This window comes from Neopsephotus bourkii, unplaced genomic scaffold (assembly GCF_033783945.1).
Source record: "Neopsephotus bourkii isolate Nb327-2 ecotype Australia unplaced genomic scaffold, CSIRO-AGI_Nbou_v1 NB_234, whole genome shotgun sequence".
NCBI lineage: Eukaryota > Metazoa > Chordata > Aves > Psittaciformes > Psittacidae > Neopsephotus > Neopsephotus bourkii.
The window spans coordinates 15028523-15046952 of record NW_026900744.1 but is presented as its reverse complement, the minus strand read 5'-3'; the positions used below and the strand labels follow the sequence as shown (position 1 = coordinate 15046952).

Sequence of the window (18430 nt, the reverse complement as noted above, 5' to 3'; positions counted from 1 at the left end):
GCCAAATGGCTGCTGAACAGAGTAGCTAAAGCATGTCCTGGTCTCCTCTTGATGAGGCTGAGCAAGTCATGGTGCTGCTCTGTTACAGGAAAATCAATGCCATTTTTTGCAGAAGTAAAAACTGGCGATATAATACTCCTAATATAACACAAACTCATAATAAATTCCAGGAGTAAAACAACATCTAAAGCTAGTTTAATTTGCATCAAACCTGATACATTTTATTCTGTGACCATGACAGCTGGAAAGCAAAGATCGTGCAGCTCCCAGCCTTGTGGTCCTTCAGCTCAGCAGCTCCAACACTCTGCCCTGGAGCCTTGTTTCTCCCTCTGGCACCTGCTGCTTTCAAAATCAATCACTCTGTTATAGTTATTTTAATTATGTCAATCTTGCTCATGACGTATGTCTAGGCTGAGACCCAGGAGGGAACAACTTCAACCCAAAGAAATTTGTCTTGGGAAGTATGTTGGCTGTTGGTACTTAAAGAAAAGCAATCCTCCAGAGCTCATGTCCTGCAATTGAGCCTCTCATAGGTCTGACACAATTTGAGTTTATGCAGACTTTGCCAGCTCTTCTAAACAAAGGAATTTCCACCACCATCACCACCACCACCACCCCACACACACCCCTTTATGCTTTCAAGAATCTCTTTGGCTTGATTTCTGGCAGGGAAATTGCAAAGATACCATTCAAACCTCTTGCAGGCAAAAAATAAAAACCTTAAATAGGCTGTCCCAGCAGAGAGAAAGATCTCCTGAACTTGCTGGTGATGAGGATTTCTTTTCCTAGCCAGCATCTTCTAGGAAAGAAGACATGGGGGATTTGTTGTGCCATGACTGCTCTGAAAAGCCACCTCCAACACCAAATTTATAGTTGTTTATAATGCAGCTTGTTCCCAACTCTGATGGTTTGCACTTAAATGGCAGTGTTGTGAAATGTTTGGTTTGGAGTGCGACTGGGAGGCATGGTCCTTCTCCATTTTTTGGAATTGAGTGTCCTGTAGCCCCTCTGCTGCCTCCTGGACTTTGCCCCTGCTGGAGGACTCCTGCTGCTGCCCCCAGGCTCTCAATGATGGGTGGTTGTAACCCTTTGAAGGGTGGCAGCACAGTCACCACTGCCATCTTCTCAGAGAGAAACATACTAGGTGAGGGAGATGGCCTCTCTCCTGGGGCTGGGTTACAGCAGATTCCTCACCATCCTTCCTTACCTGTTACAGAGCTGGAACAAGGGAAACACTTTACAAAAATGCTTTCCATCACCAGGCAGCTCCCTTAGCTGTTTAGTTTTATTAATGGAAAACATTAGCAAGACAATGTGTCAGCAGTCTACAAAGCTCCAGGACTTCTCTCCAAGGAATTGCCCTCAAGCAGTAAGACACAGCACTCTTGGTGTCTCTCAGATGGCACCCTCTGTAACTCTACCTCTGACAGGCCCTATAAATCCCTCTTGGACTGCTGATGGGACATAAATTTACCCAAAACCACAATGCTTACTACATTATTGCACTATTGAGACATAAATCCTGCATCAACTTAGTAAAATATCTGTGGCTATCGAGTTAAACAAGTCAAGACAGTTACTTAACTATTGCCAAACATAAGTTTATTAAAATGCACCAAGAAGCACATGAGGAGCAGCACAGATGAAATGTTTTCTGAGCAGCCATTTATCACATCTGTACAACAAGTCATAAACAGGTCTATGGCTTTTGGCTGTGCGTGTAATTTCCAGGAATGGAGATATAGCCAGGAGGAATAGATATTGTGGAGGGTCTGTTCAGATTCAGGGTGAGGAGCTGGAGCAGGAGCCTAATTGCTGCAGAAAGGACCATTTTTCTGCCGCAGCCACATGGTGCTGTGGCATTTGCAGCTTCCACTTCTCTGGAAAGAGAGAAGGGCTTCCCAGGAGGGAAGGAGAAATACACATGCCCAGGTGAGGAGGAGCACTCTTCAGAAGTGGGTAGCTCTGAAAACTAGTGAGATACAGAATGAAATACCATATGTTGTTATGGCAAAGTAACAAATAATGGAGATTTTTGACAACTTGGGTAGGAAAAAGAAAGGGGGAGTGGGACAGAAAAAAAAGCCTTTTAATGCCACATTTTAGCATCCTGGGCTGCAAACAAATCCCTGTCTTGAGCTGGAGCAGAGTCTGTAACAGCAGCATGCAGGCTGCAAGGTATGAATCTGCCCATAGAGTTACAGGGGGCATCTCTGTAATGAGGAGGGCTTGCGGCATCGTGTTCTGTTACCCTCTTCTCCAGCAGCTGCAGCAAGAGTGCCCTTCTCCCTTGACCTGGGAGTGTCTCTTCCTTCTCACAATTTGCTTTTTCTTGCAGTGGAGATTATTTTCCCCCAGAAGCAGAGGTGAGACTGTTATAATGCATCAGCTTCTTGAGCCACCATCAAAGGCCTGTGACAGTGTCCTAAGGGCTGGTGGTGCCTGGTTGGGGTTCTTGCCGGCTGTGGCAGGGGTTCCCAGGAGCAAATCCATCTGCAGGCACTGGGAACTGAGCTGGGACCATGGAGCCTCTTTGTCCAACTATCCAGAGAGATCTCCCTGCAGGAATAGGAAACAAACCTGTTGCCAAATGGAGCAACCTATTTTTAAGTTGTTTGCTTGAGGTCAGGGGATGGGGAGGGGGAAATTTAAAGCCCTTTCTCTCCAGGACGTGAAGCCCTGTGATTTGGCTACTCCACTGACTGTTACAGTCTGTGACAGTGTGAAATGTTAGCACAGTTGCTCCGAGAGGCCTTTTGGAACCGGTAACATTGGTGCATCTCATGGGTGGGCGCCTGAATCGGCACCCAGTGCTGGGACTGTGCCCAGCATTTATGTAAACTCTGAACAGTGTACAGCTGCTGAGCCAAGCTATAAATCTCCCAAGAAGTAGCTATTGCAAGCATGCTGATTTTTCTAGTGTAAGCTGGAGCTGGAAGCAGAGGGAGAATAAACTCACCTGCTGATCAGCTGTGCATGGACCTGAATAGAGCAGCCTCATGAGGAGATGCTGTCTTTGGGGAATCCCCAGGGGAAGATTCAGGACTGGTCCAAACATCCACTCAGGATGTCTCAAGGTAGAAATCAACATCCTATTAGGATTCAACCTATCCCATCCCCAAGAAGCAATGATTTCAAAGTGAGTACTCACACATGCAAGTCATCAAAACCAATAAATACTTCTCTTTCATCTCCAGAGATGCTCTGCTTCTCCCTAAAAACATTTACAGTGTTATTGGAGGAGCACAGGAGGTCAACCCATCAGTTAATCTGCTCAGTAGCATGTTCAAAATATGCAGGACCAGGTAATTGAAACATTTTGTGAGCTCCGTTGGTGCATGTAGCCACTCTAAATGCTTGAAAGTGGAAAAGGAATTTTTCCACATAAAATCCCCCAAAGACTGCTGATAACTTAATTTGTTCATGAGGTCCTATCCGTTGTCCCCCATCCTTCTTTAAAGGCTCTTTAAAGATTGTAATATAAAAGCAAAGTATCTTGCAAGTGTCCCAAGAGCTTTAGAAGGCTGTTTTCAAACGGAAGTTTCTCTTGGGAAAAAAAGTCCCAATTGAAAATCAATTGCTTTTGAAAGCAGAAGTTTGGCCTCTGCAAAAGGTGCCAAATAGCAGTCAGAAAACCACTCCTTGATCCCAAAAATCTGTGTTAAATGGCAATTCACATCATACTGCCACTTGCAGTACGACCAGATGTACTGTCTCTTGGGCTGGACCATGTTGTTAATGATCAACCTGTTTGTATCCTATAGGCAAGTAGCTCTTGTGCTTTGTCTAGTAAAATCACCTGACAGTGCTGCCAGCTGGGTGGCCCGTGACCAAAATCTAAGCGCTACACACGGGCTTGAGCTGCTTCGTGGTGTTGGCAGGAAAGGCACTGCTGCCCCCACCAAGCAAGAGTGAGTACTTGGGTCCAGACCTGTAATCCCAAGTGGACGAAAACCCAGCCTAGGGAATGTCATCAAATTAACAAACCAAGCAGTTCCTTCTCCAAAAAACTCTTCTGGCTTCCTCTCATCCAGCTGGGCTTTACTCTGTGGGCTTGACCCCTTTCCTCAGGGCTGGAGTTCAAGTGACCTACATCTAATTTCTCACTGCCTTCTGATGAGTGTTTTCATAACACTTTTCTCCTTCTCAGATTTGGGGACCTGCCAGAGCTCAGCTGGAGCTGAAATACTTCTGCTCTTTGACATCCAATTTTGCTCTCCCCAGGATATTTCCTGGAGGGCTCATAGGAGTCTTGAGAGAGGCCACCCATCCCCACAGCAGGAGGAATCAGTGCCAGCGGGGATCATGGTGATGTTTTTTTGTCTTATAAATGGTTGGCAAGCACCAGGACTGACTCAGCCCATGCCAGCTGTAGTACAGAACACATCAATCAGCCAATCGATGCCTTGCTGTGATTCAGAGGGATTGGAGGAGCCGTGGTACAAGAGTGAAGGAAGGTAGGCAGGAGTGAGGAAGAACAACACATCTGTCCAGCTGTGTCCTTCCCTCCCCTGCTAGCACGTGACCCCTTGGGATCTGAAGCAGGATCATGGGCCAATGCCTATGCATGGACCTGCAGCTCTCAAGGCTGGTGCTGTAGCCCCAGCTCTGACTCACCCCAAGAAGGATGGTGAAAGACCAGACAGGGGCAGTGGGAATGGCTAGAGATGCATGGGAGAGCTGGGAGGAGAAAGGTCAAACAACAGCTCTTTGGAGAGGACATGGGGAATGTGTAGAGGACGGAGATGGGACAGGGATAGAGATGGGGAAATGGGGACAAGGATGAGGCCATGCCCCTGCATGCTTGGGAGGAGGCAGCAGAAGTGGAAACCACAGTCTGAGACTTACTGCCTTGCTGGAAACCAGTGATCAGGAAGGACTGATGGGGTGGGATGGCACCCAGTAGCGTATGAGGTGCAGGGGTGAGGTTTGTGTAGAAGGGTGCCAGCTGCCATCCTGCCGTGTCTTTCAGCTATGCTGCCTGTCAGCATGGGCACAGGGATGACCTAAAATCACTGGAAGTGGTTACATTAGAAGATGCTGGATTACCCACAGGAGAATTAATTGCTCTAATGATGAAATACATTTGGATTTTACAGACACTGGAATACTGCATGTGGAAAGGAAGCATTTCTTCAGCCTTCTGCTCATGCTGATTTTTCCTTGAATTATCCATTTTCTTTCCCCATCTTTGCAGACATACTGCCTCCTACATATGCTCTCCTCTCCCTGCTTTCTGTCTTCTGGGTGACATTATTCTTGCAGGTCTTTGTAGCTCTAATTTCACTCTAAGCTCACAGCACAAAGTGCCTCTCCTGGTACCTGCTTCCTGGGCTGGGAGCTGCTAACAGTGTGAAATCTCCACGGCTCTAGACCTATTTGACCCAGTCTGGTTCAGTACGCTATTTTCTCTCTTCCACCAGTTCTTGTGGTGTGTTTGGAAGCTTTGTGGCTGAGATGAAGCCCTCTGAGCCTCTTGCACCACCTGAAGCCCATAGCTTGGGAGATGTGAATCAGTTTGGGTACCCTGTTATTAAGCACCATTGTCATAGCAGGAAGCCCACCGCTTACAGCCTTTTCATTGTCCATCAGTTGCTTTATGTGATAGGGAAGCTGTCATGTGTACCCTGGACCCAACAGCTACGTATTTGGAAATGCCTCTTGCTCATGCACATGGAGAGGAGCCATCTTCTGGTGCCTCTGCTCGTTAAATGTTTCTGCAGCCTGTTGACACTCCTTCCATGTGCAAGAGCCTGAGCTGGTGCCAACAGCCCTGCACTCTGACATGGAAGTGGCCAAACTCCATTTTTTGTGTCCTTGGCTCTCTTTGATGCGTTGCCTTGCTGCCCCAAGCTTACGTACCCCAACCCATGCTATTCCCCAAGGTGGACCCCTCTTTCTCAATAGCCATGAGAAACATCCTCCTTGTGGTGCTTCTGAAAAGAAAAATATGTTCTTGGTTGCTGTAAATAGCTCAGAGAAATTATTTCTCATGATCCTGCTAGGACCAGTGTTTCTGTTGCTTGAGCCTCGTAAACTCTCTGGGCAAATGTCAGTGGAGAGCCCTTTTCACCGCTCTGTGGCCAGGCCCTTCCCATGCTGTTGGCTTCAAACATGCCTTCAGGAGTCCCTGAGCAGCCAGGAGCCCAGCTGTCCCAGGTGCTGTGAGAATCAGCCCTTTCCTCTGGGAAGTCAAGCCCTGCAGAGGGAGGATGAAAGTGCACATGCCAGATAAAGCTTGGAGACCCTCACTGAACTTGAGTTGCCTGATAACTAGGTGTTGAACCTGGAGGTATGGGTCTGGGATCCTTTCATATGGATAGTAATCAACTTCTGATTGTCTGTCCTATGATACATATCTTAGAGGGTGTTCAAAAAATGCTGGCACAGAGATGTGTGTGGTTGGGTGAAATGGTTCACATCCTACTTGGAACATGACAGTGCTTGCAGTGTGACTGCTGCCCACTTCTGCCCCGCGTTACCATAGGTTTTGCACACCCCAGGAATGTGTCCTGTCTACATGATGGGAAAGCCGAGGAGGAAAGTAGAGCAAACCTATCTTATCCTTTCTGGTTCCATTTCTAGTCTTGTGCAGAAGCTCTACACATGCAGCCCAATAAAGGGTCACAGATGCTGCTCCCCTCCTGTGATTAGCTCCAGTTTCATTCTCTTTCTGAAGGTACAGCCTGAGCCAGGAGAGACAGCAGATACAGGGAGGCTGAAGGTAGCATCTTTTTGCTACTGCGTTAACTATGGCAAAACAGCATCTTCCAGGCCATCTCTGTGGCCACTAGCAGAACAAAGTGGCCCAATTCACACCTACAGATTCATGCTGTGCAGAAACACAGCAACAAATCACAACAGTCAGAGGATACTGGTCAGGGAGAAAGGAGGGTATTTCCCATATGGAAGTAGGGCCATACATTGGGAGCTCTGTGCCCAGCTCCCATGCTGTTATGAATCACCCACCCTTTTCCCAGCCCTTACGGAAAGTGCCACCAGAGGCAGACCTAACATATGGAAATTTCAGCCTGTAAGTCAAATATTATTTCAAAGCTAATGACAAACGAAATCTATTTTTGCAGTGGTCTTGTTTAAAATATTTCCCCTTAATCCTCTTGAAATAGCAGTAATTGAAAACGGTTCTTTGTGATGCCAGTGCATACTTCTTTAATTATATCCTGTGCTGCCTGTTTCCAATGAAAGGGCCCTATCTGTTTGCAGTTACTGGCCCTTATGAAAACCAGGCTTGGGCCCAAGTTGGCGGGAGCCTGAAATAAGAAACATTTCCCTTCAGAGTCATAATTTGAGCTAATTAACTTTAATTACCCTAGAAACATCTCTCTGAGATTTCTTCCCCCACCTTGGAGCTGGGGTACATCCGAGCAGCCCCAGGGATGAGGGCTGGCAGAGAAGTGCCGTCCCTTTTTCACCCCCAGGTGACAGGTACTGTGGCAGTCCTTGCTGATGCACACGAATGTCTTCTGTGAAAGGCTGAGGCTGGCAATGCAGTCAATAGCTGACCAGGGCTGCAAAACCATAACCTGATGCAAAGGAAAGAGCAACCTGCTCTGGAGTGAAAACTCAGGACTTTACAGGCAGTTTGAGCTGATAACATGGTGTTTTTTTCTGGGGTAGGATGGAGCTGCCATACAAGGACCTCCACTTAGGGTGTTTTTACAAACCTGCATGGTCGTATTACAAAGAGGGAGCGATGAGCCACTGGCCAGGGCCACCATCGTCTTTCAGAGGTGAGGACCTGACCTTTAGGAGGGGGATTTTTCTCGGTGGAGGGCAGGTGATGTGCAGCAGAGCAGCTGTCAGTGCTGCATCTCAGGTACACAAGCCTGAGCAATGCTTGCAAAAACCAATAAGTGGGTTGCTATTTAAAGGCCCAGGTGGCAAGAGAGGAGCAGGTAAGAGCAAGTGGCTGATAGGGCATTACCCAAGCCTGGGGTTCGCACACAAGGTGGACTCCAAGCCAGGACTGTGAGCTTTTGCACAGACTGCTTACAGCAGCAAAGGCAAAGCAGAACTCTGTCACTGCAGCACCGGCAGGTAATTATAAAGAGCACTGTTATGCTTCAACAGGGATTTAAATCTTAGCGCTTTCACTCCTCTGGTTCTGTGAGGATGATGGGAATGGATGATGCTGTCACGCAGAAGGACGTGGGGTTATCCCCAGGTTTACATGGTGATGGGTTCAGGTGCGCAAGTAGTGTAGCAGCGGGGCGGCGGCTCATCCCGCCTCGGCACAAGCCCGGGTGCTGCAGCTCCGTGGGGAACCGTGGGCAGCTTATTTCGAGACCTCGGCTATGGCGGTGGCGGAGCCTGCAGAGGGAGCTGAACGTCCGCGGCTGCCGCTGCGCCTCCAGTGCCCGCTCGGTTCCCGAGGAGCTCAGCGCCGGCGCACGGGGCGGATTGAAGAGCAGTCCCGGTCGAGTTAGGTACCATCCAGTCTTTCCCCGTGGGTTGTGGCGGGTGCTGATGGACCAGTGCGAGTCTGGTTACAGGGGCTGCTGGAGGAGCTGTACCCGGGGTAGACGAGTGCTTGGTGCCTGCGGGTAGAGGAAGGAGGGAGGGAAAAACGGGTGTATGCTCCCTGTGCTTTCCACCTACCCGTGTTTGGTGCCGGCCTGGGGGAATGGAGGGGTTTGGGAGCAGAACTGCCCTGTTACCCATAGGCTGGGGCCCACAGCTCTGGAGGCACCGGGAACCCTGGATATGCTCTGGATCACTGGAGCTGGGATAGAAAGGTGGCTGCATCCACACTTGAAAGAGTCTGGGGCTCTTAACCCTTTCTGCCAAAAGCATCTCTTGCTGCATCTGGGCTATTTTGGACAGCAGCTGAATTTAGTTCACTGAAATGCTTCTCACCCGCTCTTTAACCGACACCATGATTAAACCTAAGGGAGGAACTGACCTCATCAGTCTGAGTATCCAGGGCCTGAGGGCACTAATGGGCTTTAACCATTCCAGGCAGCCTCACCTGGAACTCCCTGCACACACCCACAGACACACATCCACTGCCAGGGGTCCAGAAGCTCCATTTGAAAGTTCAGGTGAAAACGTCCCTTTCCTGACTATTTTCCTAACATTTGTCTCTACTAGATTTTAAGTAGGGAAGGCTGTGTTTTGACACCCTTCCTACTGAGTTTGTTTTTTTTCTTCCTGGGGAATAGGATGCCTCCCCAAGCCAGGGGAAATGAGCTGGAATTCTGGGTAAATTCAGGCTGGATGGCACTGTGAACCCCCCTGCTAGGGCTGGATATGTGCTCCAGTGCTGTACTGGCTGAACCTGAATGCTTTCAGACCTAGCAAAGGCCTGTGCTAACCTGGAAAGCAACCAGCAGACCTTGCTGTTCCCATACACAGTCCAGGCAATGTGGGAAGAGCGAACTATGAAGAGCAACTTCTGCACCACTTATGGAGGGCACCAGGGTCCAGAAGCAGGTCTGAAAACTCAACAGGTAAGTTAATTGATATGCTAACACAGATGAACTCAACCCTAGAGGGAGCATCGTCCATCAGATCCTTAAAATCCCTGCAGAGTACAGGCCCTTCACCTGCAGCAGCAGGTAATGCTGTCATACAGCCAACCTGCATGGTGTTGCATAAAGAGCTGGGAGCAGCAGTCTTTGTGGCAGTATTAGCAGTACGAGCAATGTCTTGTAATGTCATGAGAGGCTTTAGAAGGGTTTTGTGTTTTGTTTTGGTTTGGTTTAGTTTTGGTTGTTTGTTTTATGTTTGCTTTGTTTTTTTTTTGGGGGGGGGGAGGGAAGGGGTTGGATTTTTTTTTGTTTTGCTTTGGTTTGGGTTTTGGTGATTTGTTTTATTTATTTATTTATTTGGCCAGCTACTGAGGAGACAGAGATTTTAGAGTCTGCAGCCTTACAAAGGTTCTGCTAGGAAGGAAGAAGTCTTGAGAAGATGCTGCAGCAGCCCAGTGAGTTACAGCACAAACTGAGTCACAGTCATGTTGTTACATACACCCATCAGTCCAGGCTTGGGCCAGGAGCAGCCTGCTAAGAGACTGGGGGCTTTTCTGCCCCAGATACCCAAACATCTTAGGGCTGCATCTGTTAGGTGCTTCCCAAGTATCTGGCTTTCAGTCTCTCAGGCTGCTGTTTCAGGGAAATCTAAAGGCAGGAGACAGTGGCTGTAAAAAGAGACCAATGGTACAGAAAAATGTGGAAAATATTCTTTGTGAGCTTATTTGCTGGGGCATTTAAAAGTAGTTACAGGAGCAGAAATGAGTGATTGCTCACTTTGCTGTCTGCTCCTGGCGTACTTGGAGAGATTTATTGACTGGTAGCAGAAGATCAGATCCCCCCATTCCTGATTGTCTGTGTAACTGAGCACTAATTATGGTTAATGGTTGTACTGAAGTGGATATTTTCCCACCATAACAGCAAGAATAATATGATTTAGCAATACCCCTACAGGGGAGGAGAGAGGAAGCTAGAAACTGTTCTGAGGTTATTTCTGCCTCATGCAAATGCCAGAATAATGGCAAGAAGACAATGGGCATTGGCATGGAAGGAAATCAGTCCTACAGATCCAGGGCTTGTGATGAGCTTAGCCAACAGAATTGCTTATCCATCTGGGTACAGGGGAGCTTTTGGGGCAGCAAGATACAGAGAAACAGTCTGAGCTATGGTTTGCCATGCAGAGATGTTTTTCTCCAGCTTCCTAGGCTGCAAGTAGCTTATGAGTACAGGGAGCAGAGGTCTGCTTGCAGGGAAGCACATAGAGAGAAGTGACAGCCATGTGTCCTTTCCACCCAAAAGCCACCATCAACTTCTCATTAGATATTCAGTGGAGAAAAAGAGGGAAGAAGTATGTATGTAGCTGTGTTGAAGTGCATGTCCTGAAGAGCAGGGGAACTGTATTGTGTCTATGTCTGGTCAAGTGTTTTGCTTTGTACTGTGAGGAATTTGGTACTTTCACTTGAAAACTAATCTGGTTAACTAGGACTGTCTGGGGAAGGACATGCAAGTATAAGCAAGTTTGGGTGCAAAGGTGAGAAGAATAAATAATACAAGCATAGAGACATCTTAGTGGTTGGGATATTGCTTTTGAATGTATGATAGAGGGACATTATAAAATAGAGAAATACATAAACCAGCTCAGAGTCACAGGGTACATGACCACATACAACTTGGAGAAAGCAAATAAAGGGCAAATAAAACGTAGGCTACACATTAAGGTTCCTTTGGGATACCTTCCCTGGGGCAGCAGTGATTTAACATCCTGAAAAGACAGAGCCAGATGGAATGCAAGTGTGCATAGAAAACCAGAATGCAAGTGGGTTTTTGTGTGATACAGACTTCGCATGTAAAAGGCAGCATGATTTCACCTATTGATTCAGAGTTTCTCCAAGGTTGGCTGGCATAGAAACCAGACAAACTGGATCATGTGCGGCATGCCAGTGACCGTTTAAGCATTTAGACACGTTTTGTTTGAGTCATTCCCATAGTGACAGTAGGATTACCGCTTTATCCAAGACTAGTTTAAAGCAGCTTGCATACAGGAGTCACAAGAGGGAGCTAGAGATGAACTTTAGGCTTTTCTTCAGGGTGTTTAGAGAGTCAATTGTTTTTTTTTCTCTTCACAATAGGCATAAAGGCTGAAATCTCCATTGTTAAAGCTGATACTCCGCTTTAACAGCTTGTGCCCCGAAGATGGGGCTTCAGCAGCCCTGCTTGAGGCTCTTTACTCCCGGTCTAGTTCAAGATCACCTGCAAACAAAGCGCTAAGTACCTGCCTGCTTAGATTAAGACTTGTGGCTTGGCTTTTCAAGGAGCTCGCTTTCCCTGGCTTCTGCTCCAAGCAGCTCTCGAGGCTAAAAAGTCTTTTCACCAGCTGGGTCAGGAGCTTTCTGTGTTGGGAACACCTCTCTAGCTTTCCCGATGGCAGGCTGAGGCCTTGGCACTTGGTCTGTTCCCAGCCTGGGGGGAACTGGGACGTGATCCCAACTGCACCTTTCTGCTCTCCTTTCACCCTGTGAGCTGCTGCAAGCTTGATGCTTCTAGGAGGGTTTGCATGACTTCTTCCTTAGCATCCCTCACAAATGACCATGTCCACAACTGATTTGTGCACAGAGAGGTGAAATTGGTGAAGAAAATTCCCTGCTCATAGCTCAGAGTGGTGCTGTGGATTCAGGCTGCTGCACCCAGAGGCTATCTCCCGGGCATGTCCTCAGGGCTGGAGCAGCCTTTCGGTGAGGCAATTAGCAGCTCTAAAACCACAATGAGGCAATTTGATTCCCTGCTCCTGGGGAGCAGTGATGCCTACAAAGAGGAAAAGAGAGCCTGTGCTGGGCTCTGGGAGAGCCAAGCATGAGGACCTGGGTGGGTGTTTTGCTCCTGTTCTGCCTTAGAGGAAACAGCCAGGCTAGCATTGAAGATGTTCAGCTTGCAAGAACTCACCTTCTCTGGTTCCTGAGCAACACCTTATCATGCCAGCCCTTTGTGATAGCAGCATCCTGGGGAGGGCTTGCAGACTCTGGGTTTGCACTAACCTGTCTTGTAACCTTCACTGGAGGACGTGAGACAAGAGCCACTACCAGTGTAGAATGGTGGCACTGGAGGCGCCTTCCTTCTTTTGACTGATAGCTTGATTAGCCTTCCTTCTTTTGCAGCCTTCATCCCATTGAACATCCTAAACCACTGCAGATTTCTCCACTAAAACAAGAAGTTCCTTGCCTTTACAATGAGGCAGCTGCACAAAATGCAGTGGTTCATCCCATGGATGGCAACTTGAAATTCATCCATGCTACCTGTTTCAGAGAAATCTCCAGGAACCTGCCAACAAAGTTTAAGTTGACAAGCAGGTATTCTTTACTGTGGTGCTAGGAGACACGGGGGATAGCTCTTTCTAGTGTGTTTCCTCTGAGCATCAACCAGGCTGTGATTATATTGTCCTTAAACATACATATTAATTAGATTACATACATAGTCATTGAGTTACTTATACATTACATCATACTTCTAAAGAGTTCCTCCCACATGGGCACTAAAATGTGGTAGTGGGCTTTGGGACCCCTGGTGGTTATTATCTTCCTCTTCACCACTTCGTTTTAGGATGCTTGTCATGTCAGTTCTGGCCAGTTCTTGCTTATCTGATCCATTTCCTTATCTCTGTAGTTGCTAACAAAGCGTAATGTCCTTGAAGTTACTTATTTACAACCCCATTCTTCAATCAGCCCCATTCTTCAATTAACCCCGTTCTTCAACCAACCCCATTCTTCATACCAAAGCTAGAAATCATGAGATGAGGATGAGCATGTGCCTGTGGAGGCTCGCTTCAGGTAGTCTGCCTTCCTGCTTCAAGGTGGTTAAATCAGATGTCTTCTGCTGGGTACCCCTTTCCCAAGGACAAAAGGGAAAGCATGGTTAACTACCAGGAATGATGTGATTGTTATATCCACAAAACCCGTTCCAGATAGGTTTGGTCGCAAAGCACCCCAGAGCAGTTTTCTCTAAGACTTCAACTGTTGGAGTCCCATTTGCTGAACAAAGGCTGTGTTTGTTCCTTCTCTGGCAGAGGTGTGCAGAAAAACAGCTCAAACCTTGCAATCCCAGCCTGGGACGTCACCAAGTCTTGGGACTCCAAGCAAGTCTTGCATGTTTGTGATGGACAGCCCTTTCCCTAGGGCAGGCAAAATACTGGCAGGGCAGGCACAGGAGAAGCAACCACGAGGAAGTGGTTTACTTGAGGGAGTCACAGCCCTTGGGAATACTCCCACATTTGGGAGCAGATCCCATGGGTTAGCTGTGCCTGTAGTGGTGCAGAGGGTTGACCAACGTACAAGGAGGTCCTACAAGAGGGGGTAAAGGAATTTTGCCTTTTTAACAGAAAGCATTGTTTGCAAATACCTGTCAAGCTTGCCATGCAGTACCAGGACAATAGGCTATTGATAAGGGGGAGAAACAGTCTGATAAGGGAAAGAAATAGACTGATAAGGGGGAGGAACTGTTACTTAGTTCCAGTGAAGACCAGCTTTGTGGTTTGGACATTGACCAGACTCCTAAACAGCATGCATGACGGCTAGAGGTGAAAAGTTCAGGCTCAAGGAAGACTCATTTACTTCATCTTGAAGATCCCTACTCACAAGAGGAAGACTCATTTGCTTCATCTTGAGACCCTCGCCCATGACCAGGGGGGCACTATGCAGGCACAAAGGACCTTCTAGCTCATTATAATACAAAGCAGGGATAGGACATGAATATGTATACGCATATTGTGCAACCTTATGAATATACATAACTTTAGAGAATATATGTAGAGGGAAACAACACTGAGGCACACATGCCTTTGGAGGAGCTATCCCCCATGTGTCTCAGCACTGAATAAAAGCATACCTACTTTACAACTTTGATGAGTTGTGGAGACTATCTGCGTATCAGTAGCACCTCTAGCCCCAGGCAAGCAGCAGCAATCACTGTGAGCATAGCAGCAGCCCTGTGCATGGCCAGAGTTGGGTATCACTGGCTGGAAGGATACTTCACCTGCGTTGCATTGAAGGCATTTGACACACGTGTCCTTGTGAGTGTCTGCTGTCCCCTGCCAACCTGTGTAATGCATGGAGCAGAGTAAAAGCCAGGTAAGCGTTGTTGACTTTGCGCCAGGTGATTGCCCAAGGAATGGATATTTCTGGTGTGATATTCTGAAAGCCAGGTACATTCAAGCAGCTTATGCTGCAACAGGGTGGTTGTGGCTCCCATGGGGTGTCACCTGATGCTCTCATCTGTTTCTGGGTGCTCTAAGCATCCTGCCTGCATCTGGACAGCACCTCTAGAAAACAGCACATGGGCAGCAGAAAAAATGCAGGAGGGGAGAGGGAGACAGAGATGTCCTTTTTATCCCAGAGAAGACACCGAGATGGACTGGAGGTGTGCGGGGACACTAAGCTCCAGGGCTGTATGGTAGTGTAGGGGAAAAGGGTTTAGAGGAGAGATGTCTTTGAGATAGATGCAGTGAGATGTATTATTCTGTTGCAACTGCTGTACCTAAAAAAGATTTCACAGGAGGCATGGTGAGTTTTCTGGTTAGTTTGAACTTGTCTGGGAAGGTGCCTACTGAGCTGTGAATCTGAGGGTGAGCTCCACTGGGAGCTCCCACCTCCACTGAAAGGCTGAGGATCAGAACAGCTCCCTAAGGAATGGCAAAGCCAGCTTTCAGGGCTGACAGAGGGTTAAGGCAAGCAAAGAGATGCTGTTTCAAGGCATTAGCCTCCCCTGAGGTGCCTCATCCATCATCCCCAAACCTAATGGGAACGGTTCCGCAGCCCTTTCCTTGACGGATTTTGCTTGCAAACAAAAATGGAGAAGAAGGGTGTGGAAAAGCAAATGACAAATGAATCTTCAGCTGTGTTTAAGGAAGACAAGAGCTGGCTGGGGAATCGCTCCAAGGCAATTAGTGCAGAGCAAATGTGAGGTGAATGTTTTTGTTTAGTGCCTCGCTTTGTGTAGCTCCAACTGCGGATTTATTGTCCCCGAGGCTGCCGTGGCGCTGTTTGCTGCTCCGGAGGGCGCAGCCCAGCCTCCCACACCGGGTGTTTCTCATTTCACACTTCAAAGATGGCTGAACAATGTAGCTGCACATCAAAGGGCTGAAGGATGCGGGAGAGGAAGACCATCTCAGGCCCCATGGGAGTCATGGGCGCCCGTGGGGCGTGAGTCCCCACTGCTCTGCAGCCAGGCCAGCAGCGCCTCTGGCAATTTTGGCTCATCCCTGGCTGCCAAGGCAGTCAGGAGCCCAGCTGCAGCTCCATGGTAGCATGCGGTGACGTGCTCCAGCAAGATCAGAGGAGTCCTGGGCGATGTGTGTTCCCTCCTTGAAGCCCGAGGCTGCTCCTGGCTGGCATGGTGCCTGCTGGCCCTGGGTCAAGGTGCTGCACTGGGGTTTATTCTCCTTTGGTACAAAGAGGGATCTTATATTACCAGGTGTTCCAACTGAAACTCTCTTTGGAGAAGTATCTGGCTCTTGCTCTGTGTGTTGTGCCATGAGCAGTGTGACACATGGGCAAGCAACTGCCCAGCTTGCTGCCCAGTGTGCACTGAGCATCCCTCTGGCTGCTGCCTTGGGGAGCCTTTGCAGGCAGCAAAGGGATCAAAACTGGATGATTTCTCACTTTCTGCTTTGCCCCTGCTAGCAATGGGAGGGTTAAGAGCAACTGCATGGGGACCAGCTCTGCTGGCCAGAGTGCTCTACCCACCATCTGCACCAGCCCTTGATTAATGAATACAGCATCTCTTGGCATAGGAGATGGCAGCCCTGATGGCAGTCAGGACAGAGATGCAATCACAAGAGCTGTGCATGGGGCCAGAGTCATGGCATGCACCAAGGCAAACTGTGCCATCAGCCTCTCTTAGCTCCTGTCACTGACAGAATCTTGTCACAGGATTCTGGTTATCCTTTTGTGGTACCCTCTGAGCAATGTCACCACATCCAGCCTCAGCTGTGCCGCTGGTGATAAGCAGCTTTGGGCTTGAAGACAAGTTTTTATAGGAGAGACTGCTTTTTCTCAACTGTTCTTGCTCTTTTGGAGGTTAGGAGCCCTCTTCTGCTCCTACCTTCCTGTAGCATATGATAGAAAGTCAAATAGGAGTTTGCAGGTGTTGGGCAGACCTACCTCTAGTGTCCAGTGCCCTTAGAAATGTTGAAACTTTTGATTTATTCCCCTTTCCCATGGGGATTTTTGAACAGCGTTAACTGTTCTCCTTTCCTCTGCCTTCCCACATGTGCAGTTCTCCTTCCATTTGTCTTCCCTTTTTTTTTTTTGGGGGGGGGGGGGGGAGAAAGAAGTCCGATTTTTATATTTTTTTTCCTTTGAGGAAAATGTCAGCTGGGAAACAATGGGTCAAGAGGCCCATGCCCTTTTCCTCTGTCAGATGCTTGACAGCTGTGTCACTCCAGATAAATGATAAACTCCTGCAACTTTGTTTCCCCCTCCTGCCTTGGTTTTCCCATACCAGGGTAAAGAACAGGCCGCTCTCTCACTGCACATTGCTCCTGGGTGTTGTTTTCTGACAGAAGTTTCAATTCATAGAAGTCATCCTCCAGATCGTATCCTGCAGGAGAGGATCCACACCTCCTCTAGGCTGGGAATCCATAAAGCCAGCTTGGCAGTTTATTCGTATTAAGTCAGTTTAACCGTGACTCATCCCCTGGAAAGCCCAACCAATTTGGCAGATAGTGGAAAAAAATTGCCATTTCATTATTTTTCAGTTTGGTTGTTTGATCATTTTTCTGGTGTTCTCGCTCTATTTTATTTCAAGTCAATTTAGCATGAATTAACAGCCCAGTTTAGACAGCTTTAGAGGCTCCAGCAGTGGCACACTGTAGCCTTTCAAACAGGTGTGCTCCCAGCTGAATAGTTCTCCCCAGGACCTGTCTGGAGGCAGGGATTTCATGGATGAACTCACACAATGAGACTTAGATGAGAAGTGCAGACATGGTTTGGGATTTGCAGGCAAACTCCTCTGCACTTGCATGTGGACGTCCTCCGAAATACACTTGCCCCATTTATTAGAAGTGGGGGGAAAGTGGTCAGGCACTTTGTACAGAAACCTGTCCAATGCTGGGATGGCTTGTCCGCGGGGTGGCACTGCTAGCTGCCCTCTTTGTAGGGGAGTACCTGCAGTGTTGGGGTAGAAGGATGGTCAAGGTTGTGCAGCCTCGTTCTACCTGCTGTTGATGACACAGGCATTCCCATGCCATTTTGGAGAGGGGGGTGGGGCGAGTGAACACACATATGAGAGATGCTGCTCTTCCCAATGGTCAGAGGTGGCTGCTGCTCCTCAGTGGCCCTGGAGTCTATCTTGCAGTAATTTCAGTCCAACACTTTATTTCCTAGCCTAGGAGCTCTGCGCCCACAGCTCCTCCTCGTGGGCACACGGGTTGCTAAAGTACAACCAACGTTTGCTGCTGGCCCTACTGTGCAATGCTGCATAAAAAAGCTTTACTCTTTCAGGGGAGCTTCTCTTGAGCCACTGCTCCTTTCATTGAGAGCCCCTGGATACCAGGGAAAGTCTTAGCTCTTCTTTTCTCCCTGAAACTCCTACACACCTGCCTGGGTGCCGTGTGAGGACCAGGTGAGTGAGGATCAGCAAGAAACCCGCTGGGTTATTTAAAGAGCTGAGGGAATTGTGCTGGGAAGGAGGTGATTAGCACTGGTCCTATGGGGTATTGCTGGGGACTGCAGACCCTCCTGGGTGAGTGTGTTCAGCCAGTCTCTGCTCTACCCCCACAGGCAGGACAGTGTGGTGGTGGTGGGCACAGGTATCAGCAAGCTGAAAGCCACCAAGTGCCTGGAAGAGGGGCTGGCACCCACCTGCTTTGGGCAAAGCCAGGGCATCATGGGGCTCTGGTGTTACACAGTGAGTGGCTTTGGCTGCCTGGTTTCAGGGCTGGTTGGGGAAAT

At 48.3% G+C, this 18430-nt stretch overlaps 1 long non-coding RNA gene across 1 annotated transcript; it reads right to left on the bottom strand.

Moving 5' to 3' along the window:
* Positions 1 to 2127: 2127 nt before the first annotated feature.
* On the bottom strand, positions 2128 to 8291 carry LOC133207960 (uncharacterized). Its single transcript, XR_009724199.1, has 3 exons — positions 8192 to 8291; positions 6556 to 6686; positions 2128 to 2555 (listed from the first exon to the last, which is right to left on the bottom strand). It is a non-coding gene; the product is annotated as an uncharacterized LOC133207960 (long non-coding RNA).
* Between the last annotated feature and the right edge of the window lie 10139 nt (positions 8292 to 18430).